Source organism: Ictidomys tridecemlineatus, chromosome 10 (genome assembly GCF_052094955.1).
Source record: "Ictidomys tridecemlineatus isolate mIctTri1 chromosome 10, mIctTri1.hap1, whole genome shotgun sequence".
NCBI classification, from domain to species: Eukaryota; Metazoa; Chordata; class Mammalia; order Rodentia; family Sciuridae; genus Ictidomys; species Ictidomys tridecemlineatus.
The window spans coordinates 117,232,059-117,251,167 of record NC_135486.1 but is presented as its reverse complement, the minus strand read 5'-3'; the positions used below and the strand labels follow the sequence as shown (position 1 = coordinate 117,251,167).

The following is a 19,109-nucleotide window of genomic DNA, read 5'->3' as shown; positions in this document are numbered from 1 at the left end:
CTGCCATTCCCTGCCCAGAGGCCCCTGCACATGGAGAATGGCCTCAGCCCCAGGCCCCGGGGTCAGCTCTGGCAGGGAGCATGGCAAGCCCCTCTCCCAGCTCTCGGTCCCCTTCCCACCTTCCTGGGAGGAAGTGGCCTGGTCTGTCTCAGGACTGACTCCCCTGCCCCCTGACCTCAGCCCCATCATGCTGTGCAGCCCCCTCCACCCAGAGCAGCTGCTCCACAGCAAACCCACCTCACTTCCTAAAAATAACTCTCCTCCACAGCTCTCTCCTCCAGCCTCCTGCTGGCTTTAATATTCTCCCAGCCGGGCTGGGAGGGAGCTGTGCTCCAGGCAGACCTGGGCTGGTAATTAGGTTAACTTGCTCCAGCAGGAGGGAGGCACCTGGCTGGGCCAGGAGAAGGATCAGAAATGCTCCTTTCACAGGCTGGGGGGGGGGGGGTGGAATTCACTTGTGGGGAATGTGGTGTGTGTGTGCTTGATGTTTGCTATATATGTAAACGATGCTCTGTTCTATATGTGTGGCATGTGTGGTGTGTGGTGTGTGTGTATGATGCCTGTATGTGTGTGTGTGTGTGTGTGTGTGTGTGTGTGTTTAAGCATTGTGTGCATGGGTGTTGTGAGAGGGAGTTTTCCATCACTATATCAAAACACCCGAGACAAATAACTTATAAAGAGAAAAGGTTAGCTGGATGTGGTGGCATATGCCTGTAATCCCAGCCGCTCAGGAGGCTGAGGCAGGAGGATTACAAGTTCAAAGCCAGCCTCAGCAATATAGTGAGGTCCTAAGCAACTCAGCAAGACTCTTTCTCTAAAATATAAAAAAGAAAAATATAAAAAAGGGCTGAGGATGTGGCTCCGTGGTTAAGTGCCCTGGATTCAATCCCTGGTACAAAAAAAAAAAAAAAAAAGTGAGAGGGTTGAAATTGGCTCACAGTTTTGGAGCTCCCAGTCCATGATCAGTGGCCTCAGTGCTTTGGGTCTCTGGCGGATCATGGCAGGAGCAAGTGGCAGAGACAACCGCTCAACTCTTGAGCCAGGAAGTGAAAAGCCAGACAGGAAAAAGAAGAGATTTGGGTCCCATGATCCCCTTCAGGACCTAAGGACCTTTCTAGGTCCCACCTCCTAAAGGTCCCACCATCTCCCCATAGTGCCACCCAAGGAGCAGACTTGCCCCACACGGACATTTGGGGACACTCATCCAAATCACAGCAGGGCTGGGGGTGGAGAGTGTGCATGGTGTGGCCATTGGGGGCACCCGGGCCGCGTTGGGCTCAGGGGGAAAGACCTGGATCAGGAGAGAGAAGAGTGGGTGGGACCCTGCCAACCCCCCACTGCCCACTGGGAGCAAACCCTGGAAGTGGCTGCGCAAAGCCTCTTGTCCTTGTGCAGACCCTGCCCTCAGTCACCGGTCACTTCACCGTGTCCCAGGACGGCTGGCAGGAGGGAAACACGTGAAAGTTGACAGAATCAAAATGGAGCCCCTGTGTCAGTTCTGACGAGGAGCAGATCAGCCAGAAGGTCACGAAGCAAGGGCTCTCAGGCACAGTCGTCTGACAGTGACTATCCCGGGAGAGGGTGCCAGAAACACAGAGGAGCCATCGCTTCTGTAAGGACATCTGCCCAGCTACAGTCTGTTCGACCTTGGGCTGAGGACACTCTGGCCATTAATCATTGTGGCCAAGGACTATTGGCTGAAAACATCTGAAGCAATCCCTTCATTTTTGTGTTGAAAAACTTCCCCTTGAGCCGGGGGTGGTGGCGTACGCCTGTAATCCCCAGGGCTCCGAAGGCTGAGGCAGGAGGATTGCAAGTTTGAGGCCAGCCTCAGCAACTTAGTGACGCCCTGTCTCAAAATAAAACACAAAAGAGGGGACTGGGGACTTAGCTCGGTTGGTAGAGGGCTCTTCTTGCATACGCAGGCCCTGGGTTCCATCCCCAGCACCATAAATGAATAAACAAAAATAAAATACAAAATAGGGCTGGGCATGTGGCTCAGTGGTCGAGTGCCCCTGAGTTCAATCCCTGGTACCAAAATAAAAAGAGGACCTGGCCCACGGCCGCCCTGGATCCTCCATGGGTCCCAAGCAGCCTCCCCCCAGGCTTCTTTCCCTGGGGAAGGCAGCAGGGTTATCAGCTTGGCTGTTGGAGGGGGTGGGACTGTCCTAGCAGCTGTGGGGACAGCACCTGCTCACACGCTAGGGAGCCTTGGCACAGTGGAGCCGGGGCCTGGTGCGGGCACTGGGCCCTCCCAGGGGTGCCAGCGTGATTTGAGCGTGTCTAGGACCACGTGTGTCAGAACGTGGAGGCCAGCCCATACAGCCCACAGCCCCTGAGGCAGCGCTGCTCAGGCAGGAACAGACTCCAGGAGGTTCAGAGTCAGACCACGGAGCCAGACAGAGGCACCGGGGGAGCAGGAATGAGGCAGAAGGGGGATTGTCGATGCTGAATGATAAACGGCACCATCCTGCATTGTAAATCTGGTTCCCGATGCAGTAGGAACCTTCAGAAGGACAAGGATAGCGGGGCTGGAAGAGTCCAGAAGAACATCCTAGAAGATGAAGTCACGGAGAGCCAACGAGAGGTCCTCTCACTCCACACTCCAGACTCTAGAACTTTCTCTCTCCACTCTCTTGCTGTGGAGCCCTGAGCAAATCACTTAACCTCTCTGAGCCTCAGCTCTGCACCAGTAAAATGCCGATGGTGATGTCCACCCCCGGGGTCTGCTGAGGACTGAGAAGACCCAGCGTACAACACACGGGAGGCATTCGGTCAGTGGAGACTGCCTCTGTGATTTCCCTCAACTGGAGGCCAGGCCCTCAGTGGCCTGCTGAGTGGGTGGGGGCTGTCAAGAAGAGAGCTTGGGGGGTGGTGACAGTCAGCAGAGGACAGGACCCTCAGGGCAGGAAGCAGGAAGTGAAAAACCAGGGATCCTGGAACAGAGCAGGTGGAGGGATGGGCAGGGTGTGGGCCCCTCCCACAGGGCTGGGCTGGCAGGAGCTTTGGATGAGCTGGTCTCTGGCTCAGGAAGCAAATTTGGCCTCTCTGGAACCCTGGGAGGAGGCCTTAAATCAGGACCAGCAGGGACAAAGAGGCCCTGCCACATTCGGAGAGCCTGGAGGCTGCTTGGTAGTGGGCAACTCAATGCCCCACATTCGTAGCGCCGGTGTGCACACCCCGGGCCTTCCAGGCCCCCAACTCTCCCATGCCCTGGAATATCCATGCGTCCCACCCAAGCTGGGCACCTTCCTCCCAGCACAGAGCAGCCCAGTGGGCAGGGGCAGGGTGCACCAGGGACCCGGGACTCCCCCGAGGGGACTGCCTGGCCATTGTCCCTCCTGGGGCTCTACAGACACCTGGAGGGATGTGTGTGGCCTGTCCTTACCCAGGAGGTGGATTCCACAGCTCAGAAGTGGGGGCTTCTCTCCAGCCCCTGGACACTCAGGGAAGGCTTCCCAGAAAAGATGGGGCCAGGGCAAAGACCCCTCGAAGGGACCCTCGAGGGATCCGCTCCTGTCTCAGGGAACCTGGGGCTCTGGTCAGTGCGGGTGTGGCCCTCCCACAGCAGGTCACCCCCAGCCACCTCTGTCCCAGGGTCAAAGGTTGGGGAGGACACTGGCTCGTGGATGCCCACGTGTGGGTGCCCATGCGTAGGTAGCAGCACAGATGTGGCCTTTGGCTGAGGTTTGGGTCTCCCGGGAGGAAGGCGGTGTAGACAAGCTTGTGTGTGCTGCGTGGAGGGTGGGTGAGATGTGTAGGTGGAGGGGCATGTGGGGCATGTGCGTGACGTTTCCTCAGGTGGCCTGTAGAAGAGACCCGTGTCAGATGTGCGACTGGCCCTGTGTGTCCCAGGTGTGTGTGTGGGGGGGTGGATTCAGGTGACTGCAGTCTGTCCCCCTGGTCAACAGATGCTACCAACAGACAAACTGACTCACATCCTCCAAGGAAGGCTCAGCAGCCATCTCTTCTGCCATCCCCCCCCCCCCGCCCACCTGGTCCCTGGTGGAATCGCATGGACCCAGGTGTGTGCTCCAGGCCTCCAAGGAGAGATCACTGCATACACTGGGGGTGGGGTGAGGGTCCCCCAGCCAGCACACCTGCCCGGTGGACCTGGACATACTAAGAGCCCAGAGTGGGATGGAGGGGGCGAGGTGCAGGTGGCGGCCTGCCGGGACCTGCCATGGGTGAAAGGGCAAGGCGACCCTCTGCTCTCTACGTGTCCCCCAACCCCGTGCCGGTTCCCATCCTATTGTCTCTCACCCTTTTTCTCTCCTCACCCTAACTTTCCTGTCCAAGGCATTTCTGAAAACCTCCACTGAAGAACAGCATCCGTGCACACAGTAGAGACGGGAGACGGCCCGTCTGCACACCCAGCACCCGGACCAACACGGAGCCTATCAGCCATCTTGTGCCCCTTCTTGTCACCACCCCCGGGGATAGCCAGTCTCCTGACTCATCACCCCGTACCTGAGTTTTGCCTGTGGTCACTTTTTACCTTGATGCCTGAGTCCCTCCGCAACCCAGGAGCAGCACTAGCTCCTCCCTGGGCCCTGAGAGGTGAGAGGAAGCCAAGAGGAGAGGCAGCCTGTCCCCACAGCTGGCAGACAAAGGATGAGTCACAGGTGCTGGTTGAGGATCCCCAGAGCCCAGGCCTGAGGGATTTCTGGGCTGGACATAGCCTGATGGCAAATAATTGGCTTCTGTGGCTGTGTTAGTCAGGGCAATACCTGCTGCTATAACAAATAAACCCCCAAATCCCAGGAGCTTATCTGGACTTATTTCTCACGTCCCAGCAGTCCTACACTGATGCTTCTGGTCAGCAGGAGGCCCTCTGCATGGTGATTCAGGGACAAGGGTCCTTCTATCTCATGGCTCTCCCCACCCCCCAGGTATTGGGGCCTTGTATATCCTGCCAGTGGTCAATGAGGGAAGAGAGAGGAAGAGGGCAAATGTGCCCCTCAGGTGACTCTTCCAGGAAGAGGTTCCTTGGGTGGGAACTTGTCACCAGGTCCCATCTCCATCCTGATGAGGATCACTGGAGATGTGGGCCCTGGGTGGATGATCTTGTCCCATTGACAATTCAGTCCTCTAGAAGGTGGACATCTCTGTCACCGAGGGCCCTGTGGGGAGGGGAGATGCACAGTCCCGTCCACTGGCTCAATGCACGGTTCACTGCGTCTGATGGCTCTCATTCATCCCCCATCTGCAAATTCATTCAAGAACGCATTCATTTGCCCGTTTTCCGCACCACAAGTCCAGCTGAGCCAGTCAGGGTCACAGGGCCACCATGGAGACAGCTCAGAGGGGGCCAGGCTTTGGTCCAGGGAAAGAGGGGACTTTGCTGAGGAGCCAGGACCTTAGCAACTAGATTCTGGAAGGTATGTCCCTCCAGCGGAGCGGGCCTGCCTTCAAGGTCCTGGGTGGGGTTTAGACTCAGGAAGGAGGAGGAAATTGTGTGCCACAGTGAGGACAGGGGCCTGGTCCAGAGACCCAGGGAAGAGGGAGCAGATATGAACTATTCTAAGACCAGTGATTCGGGGACCAACTTGGCTTTGGGTCACACAGATTCTGACTCAAGTCGTTCTCCAGGATGCTATGGCTTGGGTGGCTAGGGGCAAGTTCTGAGCCACTCTGACCCTCTGTGTTCTCGTCAGTGAGACTGCACAATGATTCCCTCCTCAAAGACTCATCGCAAGGGTTAGAAGTAGTGAGGATGTGGCACAGTCCCTGGAATACAGCAGTTCTCAAAGACACGGGTCTCTGTCACACCCCCCAGTGGACTGTAGCCTGCAAAGAACTTGATTCCTAGGATGGCCTCAGGCCAGGGATACCACTGAATGATTTGGACAGTAAGAGACCTAAGTGGCTGGTGGAGGGAGGCAGTGGGGTGGGGGACTCAGCAGCTTGGGAGGCTGAGGCAGGAGGATCACAAGTTTGAGGCCAGCCTCAACAATATAGCAAGGCCCTAAGCAACCTAGTAAGACCCTGTCTCAAAATAAAAAATAGAAAGGGCTGAGGATGTGGCTCAGTAGTTAAGCGTCCCTGGGTTCAATCCCTGGTACAAAAAAACAAAAAACAACAACAAAAAAAAAACCTCTAAGGCAGAGGCAGAGGCCAGCAGAGCCCACAGCCTCCCTTCCTACATCTCCTCCCAGATCCCAACATTCTCTCAACCCAAGGATTTACACCCTCCAAAAGGACCCTAGCAAGGGCAAAGCTTAACCCAGGGCCCTGGCCCCCGTGAAGGGTTTTCAAGCAAAGGAGAGGAGAGGGGAGGCCAGGCCGGGAAGGCAGGCCGGGAGCTGCCGCCTCTGCTCATTGTTTATTAAAGATCTGCTTCAAGGTCAGCCCTGCCCGTCTGCCACAAGGGACTCCTCAATTTCCCAGGCTCCGCGAAGAGAGAGCTAGCAATGTGCTATGACGAGGGGCAGGACACAGAGAGGAAGGGACCAGTGGGCCTGGCAGAGAGGGGGGCACACAGAGAAAAAGCAGGGCGGTCCCTGGTGGTCCCCAAATGCAGTCTCTACCCAGCAAGGTGCTGGGTGCTGAGTGGAGGGTAATGAGGAGGGACAAAGGGGGCCGATGGCAGGATGAACAGTGACAGAAGCGGGGCAGAGGAGGACCTTGAATGTCCAGGCTTGCCACTCTTCAGATACAAGGCACTGGCTTACAACAGGCCTTCCCTTCCCGTCACCAGCCCCTCCAGGCTGTGACCGAGAAGATCTGTAACAATCAGAAAGACCCTCCTTCCTAAGAGCCCTCAGAGACAGTAACGTTAGTCCCTTTGACAGATGAGGAAACCAAGGCTCAGTGGGGCTCAGGTCACTTTCCCAAGTCCACAAGGCCAATAAGAGCAACTCTGGGATCAGGGCCTGGGTCCAACTCCAGACCCCACTATCCGGACGTACCCTCCTGACCCTTTGGGCCAGCTCAGGACTCTTCCTCCCGGAGCACCTCCCAGAGTGCTCCAGTAGCTTCTTTACAGGACATTTTAGGACCTGGGCCTGTCTCCGTCCCACGTCCATGCCCAAAGCAATGGCTCTACTTTCAGAGTCCTCAGGTCCACAGCCAGACAGAGGGGTACCAGGCACTCACTCACTCAAGTCCAGGTGGCCTCTGGCTGTCACCTCTTGTCCATGTGTCCTGGATGGCTTTGCACAAAGTCCACTGGAGTTCAAAGGGACTATTTTTGCTTTCCGGGCCTTTCTCTGTAGTGAGATCAGGATCGAGCAATAATTCAACGTTTATCAGGGCCCCCCGGCAGGACCTTTGTCAAACATCTGCTGGAACCTTAACCCTTCCATCCTCCTGTGACATGCCTGGGTGACCTGGACGTGTTCCTCACTCTGGACTGGGACTTTGGAGTGATGCTGAAACCATTGAGACTTTGGGGACTCGTGGAGATGAACTGAATGCATTTTTCATTATGAGAGGGACATGAGCCTCTGGGGCCCAGGGGCAGAATGTCAGGATTGGGATCAGAAATGACCCCAAAGACCATGTTCTAAAGGCTTGGCTGCCAGCCTGCTGTTGGGTGATCCTGGGCCTAAGGATATGGAGGCTGTGCCAGAATAGTGGGGGTCTGTGATGCTCCTTTAGGAGATGGGGCCATCTTGGAGGAAGTAAGTCACTAGGGGAATGTCCTTGAAGGGTATATTGTGACTCTAGCCCCGCCCCCCATCTCTGTCTCTGCTTCTTGGCTGCCATAAGGTAAGCAGTTTCGTTACGTCATGTGCTCCCCACCATGATGTTCTGCTTTGCCACGGACCTAAAAGCAACAGAGCTAAGCAACCAGGGATGAAAACCTCTGAAACCATGAGCCAATAGAAACCTTTCCTCCTTGAAATTGATTTCTATCAGGTATTTTGTCACAGCATTGGAAAGATGACAAATACACCATCCATCTGCTGAAAACCACCACAGGATCAGACTGGATGGCACTGCAGCAGGAGAATCGAGGAACCAGGCTGGGCACAAATTTCTAACCCACAAACTCGTGAAATGAAGTGAAAAAGTAAGTTGCTCCAAGTCATGAAGTTTCCGAGTATTTATTACGCAGCAGTGGATAACCGAGACATCAGATCTGGAGGGAGGCTCGGGTACGGGCACATTTAACAAGACCCTAAGATAGTTCTAAGAGTCATGGAAACACTTTGGAGACACACCAGAAAGCGACCAACTCCCAGGCCAGCGCCCCTAAGGTGTGAGTCTACATCCCAGCATGTGCAAAGAAACAAGGAAGAGCTGGAGAAAGGGAGAGCCGAGCACATTGTTTGGAGAAGAGGAAAGAGAGAGGACAGTTTGGCGACAGAGACGAAAAATCAGGTGGCTCAATGCAACCATGATTCTTGCTTCCTCCCCACAGCACAGGAGATAGGGACACATGTGACCCAGCCCTGCCGTGTGAATCTCATCTAGACACAAAATGTCGCAGAGGGAGCCAGAGACTGAGCAGAAAAAAAGAAACTGAGCAGGGTCACTCAGGTGACTCTACCAGGCCAGCAAGTGAAGGACACCAGCCTGGCCTGGCCTCTCGACCCGGGGCTCCTCTTGCTCTCCCTCTGCACACAAGGTCCCTGGAAGGGCCCACTGGGCACAGGGGAGGGGGCTGCTCAGAAGAGGAGTTCACCCTGGAGGTGAGGATAGAAGCACAGGGGGAATGGAGAGGTGCCACCACTGGGAACAGTAGGTATAAAGGTCCACGGGGGTGCAGGGGTAGGGAGGGGGAGATGGGGAGGCGGGTTGCAGCACGTGAGTCTGGAGCATGAATCCACCCCGGAGGCGAGGCACTGAGTCAGCGGCTTTACCTCGCCTCGACTTTGGAAAGGCTTATTCATGGCACGGTTGTTTTCTGATGGCAGAACATCAGACAAACAAATTGTTGGCGGGTGAAGCAAGGCAGACGAAGGATTGAGAAAGCTCCGATGCATTTAGATATTCAACCAGCAAATACTTATTGAGCATCTACTATGTGCCAGAGCTGGGAACAGAACCATGAGCTAAGTCCTTGGCCTCCCAGAACTCAAGGTCTAGAGTGTGAAGAATCAAACACAGAGGATGATAATACAGCATATGGCAATAAGAAAAAATAAGGGTACTCCGCAGGAGGTGGATGAATGATCAGGAAGCACATGAAAAAAGCTCAATTTCACTGATTGCTGGGGAGGTGTAAATAAAAAGGCAAATGAGACAGCAATTCGCACCCTCTAGGATGACCGCTGGCTAAGAAAATGATAAATACTGGTGAAGAAGTGGGGAGAAAATGGAGCCACTGTGCGTTACCGGAGGGAGTGTATGATGGTGACAGCGTTGTGCAAACAGCTGGGCTGTTCCTCAAAACCTTAAGCATAGAATTAAAACACAATCCTGCAAGTTCACTTCCATGTTGTATTTGTCACCTTTCCAGTGCTGAGACAAAATGCCTGAGAAAATAAACCTAAAGGAGGAAAGATTTATTTTGTCTACAGTTTTTAGCGTCCAAGGGCCGCTGGCTCCATTGCTTTAGGCCTGAGGCCTGGCGGAGTATCAGGGCACTGGGAACAAGTGGCAGAGGACTCCTCACCTTGTGGCAGCTGGGGAGAGAGAGAGAGAGAAAGGGGCTAGGACAAGATATAAACTTCAAAGACAGGCGCCAGAGACCTGCACTAACCAGGACTTATCTCCTGATGTTCCCACACCCACCAAGAGCACCACCACTGTGGATCAAGCCTTTAACATATGGGTCTTCATGGAATGATCCAGATCCAAACTATAACATTAGCAGCATTATTTGCAATAACTAAAACATGGAAGCCACCCAAGTGCTCATCAATAGATGAGAGGACTATGGCCTATCCACAAGGCAGAATATTACTCAGTCTTTAAAAAGAAGGAAGTTCTTTTCTATGTCTTGACATAAACTGTGAAGACATTATGCTAAATGAAGTAAGCGAGTCACAAAATGACATGTACTGTCTCATTCCACTTAAATGAAGTCCCTCGACCCTTCCAACTTAAAGAGACAGGAAGAAGAACATGAGTGCCAGGGTCTGGAGGAAAAGAGTGCATAGAGGTAGTATTTAATAGGTGCAGAGCTTTGGTTTGGGAAGATAAGCAACATTCTGCAGATGGATGGTAGGTTGTATGACAACGTAGATGTACATAATGCTTCTGAACTCTTGCATTGGAATTGGTTAAAATATAATGTTATGCATCATTTACCACGATAAACAAATTTTTTAAGAGGGGAAAAAGGGGGCTAGGCAAGTAGATACTGTTTTATATGGGAAGCTCTTGGAGGGATTCACCCATCAGTGCCATCGAAGACAGATTCCAAAGGAGAGGAAGGCACAGGGCAGAGTCTAGTACCAAGGCCAGGCCCAGCCAGACCTGGTGATGAGGAAGAGGGCAGAGTCCCAAGAGGTGAAGATATGCAGACAGAAGGGAGGGACTGCAGGGCCTAAGGACCCACAGATTCCGACTTGGAAACCAGACTTGGGCCAGGTGAGGTATACGGGTCAGGACCCAGAAGGGAATTGTACCCTCCCAAAGTCTGATCAAAGGGAGCCTGGTCAAGGGACTGCACGGAGGTGCAGATGAGGATACGAGAATGGGCCAGTGCCCCAGGGAGGTAATCCAAAGCCAGAGCTTGGCCAAAGCTGGAGAAGAAGCCACTGGATGGGAGTTGGAGAGGAATAAACCACTCTCCACTCTCTCCTCCCACCCTCTGCTCTCCTAGTGATGCCCCTGTTGGGTGAGCTCCACCAGAAGCCAAGAGCAGGGGAGTCTGGGTAATCTGTCTGTAGAGGTCAGCTCCCCAAGGCCCAGAGCAGAGAATGGACTCAAAAGAGCCAGCAGTAAAGCCAGCACAGATGGTACTGCCATTTGTTGAAATGAGTTGAGCAAGGTCAGGAGCACTTTTTGGGAAATTAGCGGGCTGAGCAGAGAAACCAAGGTAGACGTCTAGTCTTATGAGCTAGGGTAAGGACTGTAAGGGATGAAGAGGAACACGGGGACCAAGAGACAGCCCAGGCTTCCAGGGCTCCCCCGTGGACTGAGGGCCCCAAGGCAGCTGGGGAAGTTTGCTTCAAGCTTGCAGGCACCCCTAAAGTACCTCCCACTGGCTGGGTGTGGTGGTGCACTGTAATCCCAGGGGCTTGGGCCGAGGCAGGAGGATGGCAAGTTCAAAGCCAAATTTAGCAACTTAGCAAGACCCTGTTTCTAAATAAAAAGGGCTGGAGATGTGGCTCAGGGCTTAAGCAGCCCTGGGTTCAATTCCTGGTACAAAAAAAAAAAAAAAAAAAAAAAAAAAAAAAAAAAAAGTACCTCCCACTGTAAAGCCAGGGAGGCAGGGGCTACTGAGACAGCCGAGGGGAGGGCAGGAGGAGGTGTGCCAGCTGGGGTAATATTCCCCAGCCCTAGTTCCAAATAGACTTGAAGCCAAGGCTTGTTTGGCTCCAAGTCAGTGTGGCGAGGTTTCATATGGCCAACTTCAGTTAAGGAATGGGCTTATCTGAGAGGAAAGGATGCCATGTCCCTGTACCTCTTCTGACCCTCCTCCATTCCTCTCCACACACCAGCCAGAGATCCTCAAACAAGAAAAGGCTGCAAGGTCTCTGGAGGCTCTCTCCCAGCCCTTGATCTGCCTGCTCCCTGATCTTCCTTGGGAGGCCCAGATAGGCAGAGGGGGCAGCTTCTCCCAGGAAGGGGGAGCATGCTGCCAGGGGCTTAGACAGACCAAAGCCCCAGCAGATGAAATATTCATGCAGCCAGAAGGCAGGAGACCAGCTGAGGACTTGCCTTTGGGGCTATGGGGCTGCATTACTGCTGCCAGCAGCTGTAGCCCACCCCTCTTCTCCACCCTCAACCTTTGTTCTGCAAACAGGATCCTAACCCCCCCTCCCCATCCCCGCGCATGCGCACACACATGAATTACACACTCCAAAGACACAGGTAGGTGAAGAAACCTGGAGAAAGGAAGAGGGAAGGCGAGGAGGCACAGACTCCAGAGAGACAGGGATACAGACACAGACCTACAGACACAGGCAGGAACACACCCAGACACCCAGAGATGGCGCTTGATGGCATACAAATATTTCCTAGAATCTGTACCTCAAACTGCACCCCACCTGGATGCTGGGCCTCTGTCCAGCAGCAGGTGCCCGCATAGGGGACAGTCTGGCCTCTTTCCCAGATGTCCATGCCCCGGGGAGGTAGGAGCTGGGTCAGGAGCACTTTGTGAGAACTGGGTCTCACACAGGCTGACCTGCCTCACCGGAGTCCCGCCCGTCTCCGAGGCTCAGGCACTTCTAGCCCTGCCCCTTGAGACAGCATCATAGGCACCTCTGTTCGGCTCCAAGCAGGGGCCTCCACCTTCCTGGATTTCACTGGGAAAAGTTATCTGGGCTCCCAACGTCCCCATTCCCAAATTCTCTCCATTCAGTTTGCTCACTGAAAGGGCTAAAAACTGAGACCGGAGGCCCAAGGTCACACCAACTTGAATTCAGGTTCCCATATTCCAAACCAAGCAATCTCAAAGGCCCAGTGATTCCATTCTTAAGACCCTCTTCCTTTTGTTGTCTCCCATCGCCCACATATGTCCTGTCTCGCACCAACCACCAGGAAACATAATGACAAGAACTTCCTAGGGATGTCCCCTAGCCGGACCCTAGAGCCCTCTTAGACCCCAGCTGCGTGCACAGTCCTGGCGACATCTCTGGATATCGAGTGCAACCCTCAGATCTAAATTAATAACCTCCCTTTCTCCAGGTGCCTCGCGAAGCTGACGTTCCCCCACCTGCAAGGGGTGGAGCAGACCTCGTGGTGGAGCGTCCTGCCCCGACGCCTCGCCCCTTACCTTAGCGGCGATGGCCCTCCAGGCCTGGAGAGGGAGCTGTGGGCACTGGACCGCTCTAGCCGGCGGGCGGACCCGGAGCCGGCTCGATGGTGGTGCGCTGTCCAGCATTTCAGCAATCGGCAGCGGCGGCGGCGCCCGCGGGAAGACGGAGGGCGCGGGGCCGCGGGGCCCGCGGAGCTGCCGAGCCAAGCCGAGCCAAGCCAAGGAGGCGGACCAGACCAGCGGGGCGGCGGGGCCTGGCTCCAGCGACCGGCAGAGCGCGGCGGCCAGCGGGGAGGTGAGAGCCCCAGGTGGGGCGGGGGCATTTCCCAGAGGGGCTGGGGCTGGGCTGAACCTCGGGCCTCCCCAGCTGGTGACCCGGGCTGCAGGCCCCTGAGCAGAGGGTCATTGTTGGGGGACTGGTAGAGTTCTGTCCGAGGGTGGGAGGCACCTGGAGAACAGAAATGAACGTTGTTCTTTTCATAGAGAGAGATGGAGAAAGTGAGAGCCCTGCGGGTCATGGGCAGGACTCTCCTGGGTATAAATGATGGTGGCCCTGCCCACGAGGGTGGTAGGGAGGCCCCCATCCGCAATCCAGTTGCCCTCCCCCAACTGAGGAGGAAGGACCTACTCCCCAGGGAAGGGAGAGATAAATGCAGGGACCCTGTGGAGATGCTGGTCACTGGCAGAGGTGGAGGGAGCAGGCCCCCACCTGGATGCTGGGCCTCTGTCCAGCAGGGGGTGCCCTTATAGGGGACAGTCTGGCCCCTTTCCCAGCTATCCAAATGCCCCTGGGGAGGCAGGAGCTGGCAATGAGAACTGGGTCTCACACAGGCTGGCATTTACTTTCACACTGGGAAAAGGATGGAAGACACAGATGAGAAAATAGCCACTAGGAGTTTGGGAGGAGGGTTCTCAGTGGCCTCTCTGGATTCCCAGAGAGAGTTTCTAGAGCCCAGAGTGGGCCCAGCCTAATGGCAAATTCTTGGTACAGAGGAGAGCTGAGAAAAGAGACGCAGACTCTGCCTTGCCACCTCCTCCCCCTCCCTCCCAGGGCTCCTGCCTGGACAATGTTGAAGCCTCCTGCGGTTCCTGCTCCTGGCAGAAAGTCCACTGTGAGGGCAGGGCTGGAGAGAGCAAGAAAAAGGCACCCAGGTCTGACCTGGTACTCCAGATCCCGTGCTCTGTCCCAGCCATAACTTCTCACTCCTCCAAGAACCTCACTCACTTGCCCACTCCTGGCATTGGGGACCTGGGCTGATCTTTCGTCCTAAGTCAAGAGAAAAGGCAGATACTTTGATGGAGAGCAGAATAGGGGCTGGACAGTTCCTCTGTCTAGGGGGCATCTTAAGGTCATAGTCCTAGATTGTGCCAAATTCTTCCCCAGCCAGAAATAGGACCCAATTGTCTAGGAAAGTGCTCCCACACAAAACCAAGTTTGGGGTTCCTTAACTTTATGCCCCATCCCACTCTCCTGTGAGGGGTGGAGGAGGAATTCTTGAAGAGTGACTGAAGAGTGGATTGGGTTTTCAGGAGTGGGGGTGGGTGGGTTGGGAGTCATGGACTCTGAAGTCAGAGAGGCAGGGGATCAAATCTAGGTTATGTGACCTCAGGTAAGCCACTTAACCTTTCTGAGCCTCTTGCCCAGTCTGTAAAACAGGGATAGTGTAAATCATATCTCCTTTGCTGTTGAAAGACATTATCCAAATAATGAGTAGGAAACTGCTTTCAATCTGTAAGATGTTGGATGTGTATTAGTAAGAATTCCTTAAGGAGGGGCTGGATAAAGGTGGGAAAGTGTTCAGCAATCCTCGAGACTTGTCTTTCTCCTCCAGAGGAGGTGGACAGTGGTCAAGGGCATCATGCCAAGCTCCACCCTAGGCACAAGGCTACACTGGGCTCAGTGAATCCTCACAAAAGCTTCCCATAGAAGTCATCATTGTCCCTTTTTCAGAGCTGAGAAACAAGGCTTGAGTGACTTTCCCAAGGTCATGAAGCCACTCATGCTGTCTTCCCTGGGGCAGAAGTGTTTGTTGACAACCTGTCCCAACCTCTTGAAATCAAGCCTCAGTTAAATGCCAGTTTCTTGATTCGTGATGCCAGATTTACAGGTGGGGAGCCTGAGGCACATGGGTGAGACTGTACAGTGCCGTATAGATGACTCCCCCAAGGTCACTGGGATATTTGAAGGTAGAATGAACTTTGAATGGCAACTGGCTGCTCCCACCACCATCACTGTCCCACCTGCAAAGGGAGAGTCTGGGTCTGTCAGGCCCATTTGTTCACTATACCTGCATCCCTCATCCCCTGCCTGGCAGCCTCTTGCTAACCTCGGCAAGTCTGTGACTGCCCATTCCTTTTCAAATGCTCAGTCTTCACCCTCTGAAATGGCCCATGGCCACATGCAGCTGCCAACACTGCTGGAGTCAGTGTCCCTTACTACCTGCACCTCCTTTTCTGTTTACCTATACCCCAGGGGCAAAGTCAGAGCTCCTCCTATCCCAGAAGCCAGCCAGGGGCACTGATAAGGAAGTTGGTAGGCAGCTGCCATCCCTCTTCTCCTACATACGCTCTGAGCCCTGCTCCTGGGCCCAACCCTTCACATAAATATTTTCATTCTATTCACTTGTAACCTGGTCCCAAACATGCTGCTTCCTCCTTTTCTCAGAGAAGCACAACAAGGTCTAGAAATATGATGTGATGCTCCCAAGGTCATGGAGCAAGGTCTTGGCATAACCTAAGACCACTCCCTCAGGGCCCTGGGTGGCTTCTACAGTACTGCATTGTCCTCACTTCTACAGGCTTTCCTGGGTGAGGATCAGCCAGGGCACTATGGGCCTCAAGGAGTCATGAGAAGGTAATAGAGGAACTGAGGACCTTGGGGACAGGAATCTAAAGAACTTTTTGTGTGACCTTGGACATATCCCTTCCCCTCTCTGGGTCTCAGTGTCCTGGACCATAAAATGATAGGATTTTACTGGATAACCTCCAAAGTCCCTGTCAGTACCAACATTTGGAGACCTCTCTAATGTAGGTATCTATACATCAGGAAGCCTGTGGTTCCATCAGCAGAGAGAGAAGTCACCTCCAGTGTTTCAGGGCTTGATTTATTAGTTGCATCTGAGATTTTAAATCCACCCATCCCTCCCCATGACAAACACGAAGTCCTAACCAAAGAGGAAAATAGAGCCTGAAGAAGCCCTGCAGCTCACCTGGGGGTCCCAGCTCTTGCTGAGCTAAGGTCAGGCCCACTCTGGTCCTGAGTGTAAGGTGACCTGCAGAGACAGAAGATATCTCCATATACTTCCTAGAATGTGTCCCTCACCAGAGCCAGGAGACCCCAGGACCCTATGCACAGATGCAGGAAGAAGTAGGGTGAGACAATTGAGACTGATTCATGGAGTTTGGGGGAGAAAAAGTGGTTGCATTGCTGTTCTAGAAGGAGGCAGGGCCTGAGAGGGATCACCTTAGCATGGCAACTGGTCCCAGCTAATCAGGGAGGACCAGCAAGAAACGGAGCGGTTCCTTCTCAGTTCCAGCCTGTCGGCCCAGAGGAAGACTGGGAATCTCAAAGAGAGGGGGACCCACTGAGGGGCAGAAGGCTCAGTGAAGAAGAAGAGCTCATGGAGGTGGCGCTCAGAGGAGACCTATGGTCAGTGAGGTGGGAGGCTAAGTAAGAGGGAGAGGAGAGGAAGGACCAAGATTGGGCAGGAGACCCAGAAGAACAGATGGCTCATTGCCAACCATCAGAAAACCCAGCCTGGCCCAGCCTGGGTTTTGGTTTTGTTTTTGGTTTTTCAGTACTGGAGGTTGAACCCAGGGTGCTCTATCACTGAGCTGCATCTCCAGTCCTTTTTATTTGTTATTTTAGGACAGGGTCTCACTAAGTTGTTGAGGCTCACCTTGAACTTGCCATCTTCCTGCCTCAGCCTCCCAAGTCATTGGGATTATAGGCATGCCCAACCTCACCAGATCATCAATGACTTCCTATTCCCCCTTCATTCTCTTCTGGGTCATGAGCTCAGGAGGACCACAGTGCCGTCCTCAGAGGCCCAGCCCCAATGGCCCCATGTCATCTAGAATGGGGCTCCTGGGCAAGTGAGCTATGTTCAGGCTGACCATTCATTGGTCTGGAAGAAATGTCTTGGTGGTCACATATTCCATGGCTCCAGAGCAGCCCCCAACTCATAGGGCACCCCTTGTGGCTAAAAGCCACCAGCCTGCGGGTCTGCGGTGCTTCTTCCTCGGCAGGCAGCCGGGCCTCAGCCTCCTGCCGCCCTTTCCCTGGCCTCCTGCCCACTGCAGAGGCTACTGTGCCAGCTGAAGCTGGCTGGCAGTACCTGGCTCGCTCAGCATCCTGCCAGGGGCTCTGAGGGCTACAAGGAGGCTGGGCCGAGTTCCCTGGACCTAGGGGTCTGGGCGCCTTCCTCAGCTGGGTGCCCCTGCCATCATTCCCCAGAAGCCCCAGGATGGAGGCAGGCTGAAGCAAGCTGTGTTGAATTTTTTTGCTTTTAAGAATGGCATGTTTTCATTGTTCGAGACTTGGGGAATTCAGAAACCAAGGAGAAAATTAAGAATCCACTGCCCAAAGATGAGCACTGTGAACATGGTGGGGTATTTCTTTGTGGGCTTTTCCCCACATATCCAGATACACAGAGTCAGTACCTTGGGAGCCTGCCATTGGGAGAGGCCTCTGTCTCATTTCTCAGTTTGTCACGAGCATTCTCTGATGTCTTCAAAGATTCTTCATAATGCAAACTTTTTTTTTTTTTTCCTGGTGCTAGGGGTCCGATCCTTCTGTGGTCATGGTCATATCAAGGCTGGACATGGGTGTAGCTGCTTCCCAGGAAGCCAGTGAGAGTTGAGGAGAGAGCCTGGCCTCTGTCCTGCCCCTTTGGGTGGGCACATCTTTGGTGTCTGCTAGCTATAGGTTTCCCTTGGAGAGGATGGCTGCGTGACCTGTGTGCCAGTTCAGCCAGAACGTGAGGTGGGCCTGTCTCCTCGGGCCTCTCTGCCAGGGACTGAGGCAGGGACTAGCCAGAGCAGCTGGTGGGTAGAAGTATGAGAGGCTCGTATATCTCCTGGAGAGAACATGGGCCCCGCAACACCTCAGAAGAAAAGAGTTCAGAATCAGAATTAGGTGATTCCCGCCCTCCTGGGCTCTGATCTCACCTGGGCCCTACACCACCCTCAGGTCTGTTTCCTGTCCTGTAAAATGGACATGATAGTACCTGCCTCCAGGTGTGCTTTAAGTGGCACAGATAATACATATGAAAGCACTCCAGGAAGGATCTAGCATGTTCCTGAGAGGTGGTGGGCATCATCTGAGTGGTGGAGACTATACAATGGATATTTAGTAAACCCTTCCTATTTGGGGGGCACAGTATGATCCCTGGGACACAGAGGTGAATCTGACGCTGACTCTGACCTTGAGGCACTCTCGGAGCAGTGGGAAAGGCAGGCAGGTGTGGGAACTGACAGTGATGACCCACTGAGGTTCTGCTAGAACTAAGTTGCCCACAGTTATACGGGGAGAGGTGACATTTCAGTTGCACCTTGAAGATTACCAGAGGAATGACACTCCAGAGGACACCATAGGCAGTGGCATAAAGGTATGAAAGTCCTGGCTGGATGTGGGGGAGAATGAGGCATCTGATGTGGTCAGAACAGAGGGCAGCTCAGGGGGAGCGCTGGGCGAGGTTAGGCCTTAAAGAGCCTTCAAAGCCACTCAGGAGCTGGGAATTAGTTGCAAAGCAATGAGGGTCACAGAAACCTTGGAGCAGGGTCATGAAATGATCAGGCAGGCACTTCCAGAAGCCCACACACTGCAGCAGGTTCAGGGAGAGGGATAGAGAGAATGACACAAGGCCCAAAGGCCAGAGAGGAGCCACGGCTCCATCTGGCAGGAGGCGGTGGAACAGGTGAAGAGGAGCCACGCTGGCCCCCGGGAGAGTCGACAGGTGAGGGTGTGCACGCACTGCAAGCTAGGCTGACCGAGGGAGAAAGGAAGACCCGGAGAAAGGGGCAGACCCAAGGACAGGGAAGGACAGAGGTAGGTAGCCTGGCCCCCCATGCCCATCTCCAGCTGAAATCAGAGCCCTATCACAGACAGAGACCCCAGGTGGGGAGAGCAGGCTTCAGGCCAGGAAGAGCAGCCTCCTCCATCAGGACACCAGAAGGGGCTTCAGGCAGGGAGGGAAGCAAGCTGGGATGCTATCAGATTCTGCCTCTGGGCAGTCCTGTCCCCCTCCCTGCCTGGCCCTTTCTGACCCAGGCATCTTGGTCCTTGTGA

At 54.3% G+C, this 19,109-nt stretch overlaps 1 protein-coding gene across 4 annotated transcripts in view; it reads left to right on the top strand.

The window, feature by feature from the left end:
* The first annotated feature begins 12,921 nt into the window (after window positions 1-12,921).
* Window positions 12,922-19,109, top strand: part of Srrm3 (serine/arginine repetitive matrix 3) — a 52,782-nt gene continuing 46,594 nt past the window's right edge. For 2 of the 4 annotated variants that reach the window (XM_078023867.1, XM_078023868.1), the window contains exon 1: window positions 12,923-13,115. The gene's annotated coding sequence lies outside the window, so the exon portion shown is untranslated. Of the gene's footprint in view, window positions 13,116-19,109 lie in introns of all 4 variants that reach the window. The other 2 variants (XM_078023870.1, XM_078023869.1) reach the window with 2 other exon arrangements.